Source organism: Struthio camelus, chromosome 6 (assembly GCF_040807025.1).
Source record: "Struthio camelus isolate bStrCam1 chromosome 6, bStrCam1.hap1, whole genome shotgun sequence".
Lineage (NCBI taxonomy): Eukaryota > Metazoa > Chordata > Aves > Struthioniformes > Struthionidae > Struthio > Struthio camelus.
In genome coordinates this window covers 42,580,637-42,591,257 of record NC_090947.1, presented here as the reverse complement: position 1 = coordinate 42,591,257, position 10,621 = coordinate 42,580,637, and the positions used below count along the sequence as shown (strand labels likewise).

General features: G+C 43.9%; 1 long non-coding RNA gene across 2 annotated transcripts; it reads right to left on the bottom strand.

The window, feature by feature from the left end:
* Positions 1-210: 210 nt before the first annotated feature.
* LOC138067729 (uncharacterized) lies at positions 211-5,916 on the bottom strand. 2 transcript variants are annotated; one of them, XR_011142106.1, is made up of 3 exons: positions 5,792-5,916; positions 5,116-5,257; positions 211-790 (listed from the first exon to the last, which is right to left on the bottom strand). It is a non-coding gene; the product is annotated as an uncharacterized lncRNA (long non-coding RNA). The 2 variants fall into 2 exon arrangements; XR_011142107.1 differs by lacking the exon at positions 211-790 and adding an exon at positions 3,981-4,319.
* Between the last annotated feature and the right edge of the window lie 4,705 nt (positions 5,917-10,621).

Sequence of the window (10,621 nt, the reverse complement as noted above, 5' to 3'; positions counted from 1 at the left end):
AAAATTTCCAAACCTTTTGGCTAATGTTTAATCAGAATTGTTGCATTCTTGTCATAATAGCTTTGGCCTAAATTATTATAATGAAGCACAGGCCTGCTGAGAAATCAGGTCTTTCTGAGGTGTTTGTAGTTTGCTAAGAGGCATCCAGAATCACCAGCCAGTTTGATAGTGTAGGGCTTAGTCAATAAATAGTTCATATTTTAAGCCAAATTTTGAGTTTTGAAGCACTGGCAAATTTTGCAATTTTAACACAAGTCTTGTGATATTTGTTATTTTTCCTAAAGCCCCAACTGCTGGAGTAAGGTTGTTAATGTGAACTTACAGTCCTTTTTAAAGCAAGTTTCCAGCCTGTATGTTTACTTAGAAAACACTTAAAAACATAATTCCAGTACACCAGAACAATTGAAAACAACACAATGCTGATTTCTTGAACTGCCACGATTTTAAAGCAAAGCTGCTGACTTTTTTAGATTCTGGCTCATGATTTTTAAATCCTGAAGGTTGGCAGTCCCATTTGCATTAAGTCGTTTGCTTTTCAGATGGCAGCCTCGAAGCAGCCAATTGAGCTACGGAGCGAGGCCATATATGACGTCACGAATCCGTAAGACGGCAGGACCAGAGCAATGTTTTGCTCTGTGCTGTAGGTACGGGATGTTGCACCAAGTTCCTCCTGGGCAGCACTTCCAATCTCTTCTCATACGCTAAAACAGGAGCCGGTCTGGGAGCGGGATGCGTGGGAGAGGACACCTGGAAAGCTGCAGGCACCACCTTCACACGTGGGGTACGGCGTCTAGGTGGGAAAGGCTACGATTAGAAAGGCACTAGGACCCAAAAGCTTTGCATTTCCTTGCAATGGAAAAGAAAAAAAAGAATTTTGTTTATTTTCTCTGCTGGGCTTGTTTATACCCTCCACCCCATCAGCCTTGCTGCCCTCAGCAGCCAGTACTGCGGGGCCAGCTCTGAGGTCAAGTGTTTTTGCTTTGCTAAAATTCATGAATAATTAAAAATAGAACCGTAAAGCATTTACTGTAGCGGTGGCACTCTCCTCTGCTCTCCACCGGAGCGAGGACGCGGCCGCGCGTCGGCTCCCCGCGGCGCAGCGCCCCGCTGGGGCCCTCGGCCGGGCCGGCTGCCCGAGGGCCCCCCGGGTCCTGCGCGGGCTCGCGCCGCTGCCACAGCTATTCTGCTAGCGGTACCCAAGGTGGCTCAATTAAAGCGAACTCGGATACATCGGCACATGCTGTAATCATTCCCTAAATGACTGCAAATTTGGCCTGGCTGATCTTGCAAATCCTTGCATTTTCCGCGTGCCAGTTCACTGCAAATCACAGACTTTCTTCATTTTCTTTATTTGATTCCAGAAAACTGTCTCTGTTCTAAAAACAAGTCTTTGAAAAATGCTCCTGTATCCTGCTGTCCTCTTCTGCTTGGGGTGGTTGCATAATTAACCTGGCCAAGTATCAACCATACAAGAGTTGAATGCATCCCAAGTTCAATTGGGGAGGTTTTTACCATAAGAATGTGCCTGTCCTGAGACTAAAACACAGGTTAGATTTCCAAGTTTCTCAATATTGCTCAATGAAAGAAGAATATGTTGCCCATGAGAGAGGGAAGAAAAAAAAAAAAAGAATCCAATGGTGGTGTAATCTATAATCAAAAGCCCTAATGGGCACAAAGAATTTTAGAACAAAGGTTTGCTGAATCTGCAAGGATATGAAAAGTGTTAAAGGCTTAACAAAGAAATGCTCGTATTTAACTACGTATAAGGGGGTTACTCAAGCACAGATACAAAGCTCGTAGGGCAGACAAAGCTCTCTGAATCCTTCTCCTTTTGCTGCAGTCAGATATGAACATATGATACATGAATATTTATCAGAACTGCAGATAACTAGAAACTGCAGTTGGAGTTAAACTCTGCAAACCACAGCTTCCAGTTTGCGTTTGCAAGGGCTTCATGCAAGTGTTTCTGTGCTCCACATATGCAGAGTCTTCCCTAAGCTAAATTAACCTAAGGACTCAGTGCAGATCTTCAAAGCAAATTATCTCGTGCGTTACCAACTAAAGGCCAGCAAGGTTTTCGGCACTCAGGGTCGACACAAGTGGCTTTCAAGCTGCCCACAAGTCTGATTCAGAAATCTCCAGATTTAGTCCGGGCTTTCTTGTAACTTTGCTCAGGTTATGTTGAAACATTTCTGAACCTCCCAGAGTCTGGTCTTGCTTGGGTTTTGTAACAGCGTCTGCAAGCAGGTGACGCAACCGCAGTTTCACCCTGGTGGAGTTGCAGCTTGATCGGTTGCTACCCGCAGTTTAGAGCAGTGGAAAACTGGAGTTTCTGCCGAGGGAAAAAGGAAAAGCTGTTTTGCCCACATCACCCTCTGCAGGTAGAGGGCCGGATGGTGATTGCAGGGAAGTTACGTGCCCCCTCTTCGCCCGTGTGCGCGCGCACCAGCACGTGGTGGACGGCTCCGACCGGACGCGAGGGGTGCTGCTCTGGCCGCGAGCGACCGTGGGCTGACAACCTTCCTCCCCGTCCGACCAGCAAGAGCCGCGAGTGCCTTTAAAGGGACTCCGGACTAGCCGGTGTGCCCTTCCTTTTACCTAGTTTTGGGGTACGTTGCAGTAATGCTTTTCGCTCCGCTTCAGAGAGCAGTTTGCAGTAGCGCGCGCGGGGCGAGACGGTGCCGGCGAGAGGCTGCAGCAAGACACCAGGAGGTCTGCACGGCTCCGCGCCGGTGGGGCCAGCGCGCCGTTGTTGAAGATGACCACGTGCGCTTCAGCGTTTCTTACCAATACAGGAAAGGCTATTTCGGGCCAGACCAAAATTCCCTCTTGCCCAGTAGCCTGTCTCTGACAGTGGCTAGCTTGGGAAACCACGCAAGAGCAGGACTTTGGTATGCCTTCATGGTGTCTGGAAAGTTACGCTTTAGGGACTGGCGGAGTTTGTGGCTGTTTGGGGACAACCAAACAGTTAGACTGATCTCCGTAAGGTTGTGTTAGTCTCTTTCTGAATCCCCGGTACGCTTTGCCGCCTCGTTTCTTAGCTTCTGCAAGTGTAAAGCAGGTTACTCCTCCTTGTGTTGCCTCAATCTCTGAGCAAGAACGGAGAAATGAGAGAGGAGAGAAAAAAAAAAGAGTATTCTCCTGTTATGAGAACATTGTGTCTTTTTCTAGCTATGCCAAGTTAGCTCTCACTCTGGAACCGGACCCATTGTGACTTCTCTTTCACATAACAATACTAAACATTATTTTTTCCTTTCATGTGTGTTTTCAGATTTCTTTTTAATGCAGGCCAGGGTCTCCACAACTGCCCTCCCGAGGGAATAGAAAGCTCCCTCATGTGGGATGTATTATTGGGTCTGCTGTTTGCATCGCAGGGAAAGGTGGTCAAGAACGGCAGTTTTCAATCCAAACTGTTACGGACTCTGTTGGCAGGGAGGAATAAGCAGCTTTGCATCCCCGGTTTGGAAATTGTTGCCATAGTTTATATTGTGAATGTGACAAAATAAATACGGGCCTATTTTCTGCTTCGGTTTCAGATACAGCTGAAACCTCTCCAGGGTCCAAGGTACAAGTCCACTGAGAGTTTTAAAACAAGTAAAGCAATTTTGGCTTGGGTGGGATGTAGGTCATGCGTAACAGCGCTCGAGAAAGCAAACGGCAGCGTTTGTCCGGAGCTGGAAGAGCGATAAACTGGGGCTCAGGGAGGCCAAGGAGAAAAAAGGCGTAAGGCGAGGGGAAATTACAGAGCGCAGGCGAAGATTTACTCAGAGGTGAACTCAAGAGGGAGGTATGCACGGGAAATTTTGCAGGGAAGGTAACAGGCAGACTGGAAGACGTAGGAAATGCGAGAGGGCCGGGAGCTACGCTGCATAATGTAACAAAAATTGGCCGGGTTGTAGAGGGGAGAGGTTTTTATTCACAGTCTTAAACTAAGATAAGGGTCATCTGATTCATCGTGACCTGACTAGAACCAAGTCAGAGAGCTGGACTCCTTCCATGTGAGTCATTTTCCTGACTCTGGAGCCTTTATTATTCTTATTAAACCGAAAAACTACACTGCGTTCACATGATAAAGATTGTGAGCAAAAGCAACACAGAAGCAGCGCTACGGAGAGTTAAAGGCTTCGGTTTGTTTACTCTCCGCTGTCTCCCCGCTTCAGCCGGTGAAATCCGATCGGCCACCATGCGCCGGCCCCCGGCGAGTCCTGGGCGAGCCGGGGCCGGAGCAGGAGCTGCCCCTCTGCCTTTCCGCAGAGGTGGGGTCGGATCATGTAAATGCTGCAGGACTTGCTTGTTGTCCTGGGCTCCCCTCCAAGGACCTGAACGCCAAGCGGAGTTCAGAGAAGCACCCAAATATGCAGATGTTTTCTCGGAGCGTTATTGTAAAGCTATGAACTTTGCAGAGGCACAGAACTGGGCTGGAAAACTTTGTCGTGACTCAGCACTTCGCTCACACATGTGAGCGCAGAAGCAGACCAAAGTCAAAAGCCGTGGCAAGGAAAAAATACCACCACCACCAGCAACAACAAAAAAACCCCAATCAACCGCCACACCAGTGTTTTTCAGATCTCAGGGAAAAAAAATATATATATTTTTTCCAATTCTGGTTGAAGGCTTTGGTTGGTTCTTATTATAACAAAGCTGGGTCACAAACCTGTACAGTCATGCAGATTTTTGTGGGGTTCATTTTTTAACTTTTAAAATATTATTTGAAGATAAGATGGCCCCGTTCACTGAAAAAAATTGCAGCCCCTGAATGCACACAGTGAGAGGGAAAAAAAAAGTTCGAGCCTGAGAGACCACTGCTCCAGGTTCTTTCCCCAGGAAGGGCTGGCGGAAGGGAGCCAGGGTGGCAGCAGGCAATTTGGTCTGTCTGCAGGCTGACGCCTCCCCAGTTCACTGGTGGGACCAGTGAGAGGTCCCACGCAGGAGACGACAACAGGGATAAGCCTCCCTGATGGCACTGGAAGGAGGAAATGTGGCAGGGACCAAAGAGACAATAAGTACTGATGTCTCTGAGGGTCTCGCCTCACGTGCGGGTGTGAAGAGCACCTCTTGGCAACCCCTGCGTAAAGAAAAGGTTGATTAACCGAGTGCTTGTTGAGAAAGCCTCACCAAAGCAGTCCAGGGATCACTCAGGTCGCAGCCTCCTTCTTGCTTTTCCCCTTGGCCAATGTGGCAGGGCTGAAGAGCTGGATGGTGGCTCGTGGTGAGGACTATGGTACTGGTTTTGGGCAGATGGCTACCTAGAGCAGGGCTGGGAAAAAAGTAAGTTAAGCTTTTCTTCCTCTTATCTGAACTTGTTTCCCGCAGATCCAGCTGCCACTGGATTTTATCAGTTTTGTTATGACTCCACTTCATCCTCCCCCACTTTATATTCTACCTGCTGGTTATGATTTTGAGATGCTCTGCATGGGAAGGCCTTTTACAAAACTCAGAGTCTTGTAGTATCCAGAGTCTGGGAAAGCACGGATTCAGCACCATGCCTGGGTGACTCAGAGCCCCATTGAAGGTAGATAAATTTGAAATGCACCCAGTTAACTGTGTGGGAGTCCGGTGGATCAGGCTTTGGAGACCAAGATCCTCCCTCCTCTGCAGAGCCAGTAGAAATTTAAGTCCCTTCTTTTGTGCAAAAATAACTTTGTACCAGTTTCTTTTGGTCGGTTTTTCCCCCTTCTCTGACTCATGGGTTACACTGTTATTGTCAGGTTACTGTGACTGTCACCCATTGAAAAGTCTGAATTCTCTCTGCCCCGGTAGAAATAATTTTTTGGGTGTTCAGTCCTTTTACCTTCTTTGCCTGCAAACAGAGCTCAGCTGTGCAGCTCAGATTACGCCCAGTCGCAGCCTGTGGGATCAGTGGAGTAATTCTGCAAGGACCGAGCCCACGGCTTGCAATATGTGTTTCGTTGTTTAAACCGTGTCAGAGAGAAATGTAGAAGACTGTTAAGGAAAGTGCTTCCCCTATGTCATATGACACACTGAAACCTGTTAACATTTCTTCTTCTGATTTAGCGGCCAGAATCTTGGTGTTTTAGGCTGATAGCACGGGAAAAGTACAATTTGCCACTCTGGTTGGCCTGGGCTTTGTGTGCCAGTGGCCTGTGACGGGGCTGGGACTGAGGCATGGCAGGCAGTATGCCGGCCTCAAGCTACGTGCACCTGTTTGGTCCTCACAGGGTTAATAGCCCAGATTTACTAATGTCAGTGTCGGCTGTTCCCAAATTCACAGTCATGAGATACCACCTCATGTGTCTGCAGTCACTAAATTGGGGTTAGTTGATTGCTCTATAAAATTCTTATGATCTGCAGCGTGAGAAACGTGCTCTGTGTTCCCATTTCTGGAACAAGTTGGTTCTCCGGGTGGCACCTAGATTCGCAGGGATTTGTGCACTTACCTTTTCATTAGCATATGCTAGAATGGCATATGTTATAGCATCAAGAAGAAGCTGCATCCAGACATTTATTTTAAGCTTTTAGCTATCCAGAGAGTCATCAATATTCTATATGTTGTGAGTGGGTGTGCAGCACAGTGCATGTCTCTGCCATTTCTTCTTATGTGTGACTCTAGCAGAAGTTATTGAACTATTTCCGAAAGCACATATGCCCTTCAGCTCACCTTCGTTTAAGTTCTGCCGTTCCACTTGGGATGCGGTAGGCCAAAGCAGAGGCCAAGGTCATTATCACAACAATTTCTGCACAAACATATTTTTAGTCTTTCGCTTAGGGATCAGACAAAAGGGAATATTTGGAGGGAAATAACTGGGAAAATGAGTAGAGATCCATAACTGTAGTTTACACAACTCACAGCAAGCTTTAGGTTAAGGCATCTAAGGTTAGTGAAAACCAAGATGCATCGATGCAGTCAACTAGGAGGATTTAGCCTTACAACATTTAATCCGTGTGCCAAAAATACAATTCTTTTTTCTTCAAGGAGTATGAGCTATGTATAAGAAAGCGATTTTTACGAAAGGGAGATTCTTGCATCTGTTTGATGCTGCTGCATTTGCTCTAAGTTGAAAATGCAAGCTTATAGTTGATGTAATAGTTCTTAATGTACAATTGACTTTAAAAATGTGGAGAAATGGTTCAGCTTACAAATATATTGTGGGCACGTTTTGGCAAATCTGTTCAAATATGCTTTATTGGAGCACTGTCTTTCTGTTGGCAAGTTGTTTTTTTCCCCCCCTCCCTGTGGTAATTCACATAGGGTTGGATTCTGCCATTTTTATTCATATTGTATAGTAGCTTGTTTTGTGCATGACCTCGTGGAAATAATGAAGACAGAATGAAGCCAAAGAAGAAAGAACAGCAACAAAAAAAGTATTTGCAGGACTCATCAAAGATTAGAAGCAAGGTTTCAGATCATTTATCTGTACATGAAACTTAAGTATTTATAATAGCTGAGCAGCAAAATTTTGGTTTTACTTTCCCATAGTATTTGCCTTCAGAGAAAGAAGAGGTTTTTTGGGTTAAGTACTCAGGCCAAGATCAGGATGCTTCATCTTGGTTTAAAAAATGATTTGTAAGGCAACGAGGATCCTGAAATTGATTGCGATTCGACACATCTCATCCAATTGACTTCTAAATGGAAAAAATTGGAACCAACGTAAGGCCGTGCTTGCAATGTAGCTGAGATGAGGATCTCACTCATATACTTAAAATAATTCTCAAACCGACAAATTAATGTTTTCCTTTAAGGCGAATAACAGAGAAATTTGTCTGTCCTCTGGATGTTGAACTGTTACCTGAAGACATTACAAAGTCAAAACTAGCTAAATTGCTTCAATTGTTATGGTCTTTAACTTGCCTTCCTTATAGCTTCTATGATGTATAGCTTCACTTTATGTAGACCATATGCAGTTAAAAATAACTGGAGTTGCTGTATTTTATATATGCCTTTGTAAGCATTTCCAACTGCAAAGGGATTTTTTATAAATACAGAAAACCCCAACAAGTTTTATGTTTTCATTTCACCTCTTCCCTTTTTATTTTTTATAGAAATGCTACAAAGGGGAACTTTTGATAAGTATTACCAGCAAAGCCCAGTGTTGCAACACAGTTAACGGCTGCAGAGTTTCTATTTAAGGTTACCTGGCATAGTCAGCGGGGCCAGATGTAGTTCTGCTATTGGATAATTTGATTTGCTGACAACGTGCACTGCCTTAAAAAAAAAAAAAAAAAAAAAAGGGAAGTGCCTAGGTGACTTATATCCAAATCACACATATTCTTTTAGTTAAGATGAAATGTGAGACTGAATTTAGCCTTTAATTACATTTCCTTCCCTACCTCCAACAAACAAATTTTTATAACCTTTCCAATGAAGAAAGTCATATTTTGTGAATTACTTGCTTGGAAGCTTACCAGGAGCAAAAGTTATTTAGGAAATATTCTATTATTTGTATTAATCAAAGATTATTCTGTAGGTTTCCAACTATTCCGTAGGATAAATTATTCTTTTCAGAGAGTTTTGTATATAAATTTATTTTTATTTTAGTGCTTTTATCTGAGTTGCTATCTGGCAAATGGAAATTATGCTGGTGAAGAAGGAAGCACAGCATAAAAATAGGATCTATCATACTGTGTTTGGGGGATATATAATAGAGCTCTTACAATACATTAGGAACTTAAATCAACTCAAAATCTTATTTTTATATGAATCTATGGAGTGCAAGCTGTAATATAAATCAACAACAGAAAGAGAAGAGTTTTGTATGTATTTGAAGATATAAAATAGCATTGCTTAAGTGAAGCATTAAAAATAAGTATTACTTAAATTATCTTCCCTAATAAGATATGTCTGTCATTTTTTCATTTAGCATTGGCTCTGAGGAGACTGTATTGTTCTGTCAGGATTAAAATATGAAAAACCTGTCCACATTCTACCATGTGCTTAAACAAGCAAGACTAAGTATTAAATTTGAGTCCTCTGTACTCTGAGAAGCATTTTTACAAGTGGAAAGTTGTTCAGCTTAGATAGTTCATCCATTTTCCAGAGCCTTTTAAACCTGCATAATATGTTGAATGTCAAAAACCTGTCAAATCTCTTTAACTATTGATATCTATTTGTAGATAGCAAGATAAATTCTGCCATAAATTTGAATAAGCAAATGACTTTATCTAAACAAAGATTTGGTGCATTGCTACACTGTTACTGGGACATCGTTAGCTTCTTGAATCTAACCCCATGGATGAAGGACTTTTTTTGCACAGGCATGGCTTCTAAATTCTTGCCCCTAAAAATCAATATTGGGCAGTTGCTAATAAAAATATCAGAGAAGGCAGCCCTTACAAAAACAGCTGCAAATATGTTATAGGATGAGCACACGGGGACTGGGCTTGTCTACAGTGCTGTGCCTCGATGCAGGGATCCACAAGTGTATGTTTGGGCCTATTGGTATAAAATATCTACATCTCTTAGAGCAAGTTATTCCCTCTATCAGCTAAGGAATCTGTATTTTCTAGCCCTGGATGATGTGCTCGTGGCCATTTTACGCTTCCTTTTTTTTGATTGCTGAGCTTGCTTGGCAAAAACAGTGGCAGAAGACCGGTTTTGAAGTTGTCGATGTGTATGAGCAAAATTTCAAGTTATCTATGAAATATTTATGACACTACTGTTTGCACATTCTCTTAAGTTAGCAATGTGCTCTCAGGAGCATTTTGAACAGTTGTGTTTAATTTATATCATGAATAAAATCAGTAACATCTTAATTATTGCATTTTCATCATGAATGAACTGAAACAGTGACCCATTTTAGATATCCATACACAGGGCAGAGTATATGATCTGTGAGTAAATTCTTAACCGAGTCTTACACATCCTACACTCTTGAAAGTCCCAGATTAGACATCCTTCATGTTTCACAATCCTGTCCACCCTCTTTTACCAGGAAAGCAAGCCCTTTGGTTTTAAAATCACTTAATGTGGCAAAAGTGTATCATAAAACAAAACAGAGTGAAGGAGGCTGGCAGGAAACTCTTTATCCTTTTACAGAAACTGCCTGTTTGGCTGGGCAGCTGGATTGCTGGAGAGGTTTAAACCTTTTCACATGCAAAGGCTCTTTGGCTTCGTTTTCGAGCAGACCAAAACCCTTTCGTTTCTCGGAGCTGCAGCCGCGTTGCAGCGCGCGTAACCGTTGCACTTAGGTCAGATGCTGCTTCCACCTTAAGTCCGGGCTCCAGAGGTCGGGATCTCTGATCCTGATACCTTCGGGACACTGCGCTCTTGTCAATGTTTGAAGCAAACGAGGCTTGAGCCTCTCCACCACTTAGAAATAAATCTGTATTCCTTTTTTTTATTATTATTTTTTGCCCCACTCTGCCCATTTGCACCCCACCTCCACATGTTTTTTTCCACACAACAAACAGGAAAACCACAAGGCTTCATCAGCAAGCTGCTTTCCTCCCCAAAACCAAGGCGCTGAAGCTCAGCATACACATCACGTGCTCTCGTCCGTGCTGTTTGCCAGCCACCCTGTCGCTGGGCTTCTGAAAATTATTAAACTTTGTAGGTTAAAAATAAATAGGCTGCTCCATGGGGTGGTGCTACCTCCGAATGCAAAGCAGCCGGGGGTCTGCCTGGCCCGGAGGAGGAAAGGTCCCGGGCCACCGACTTAGAGAA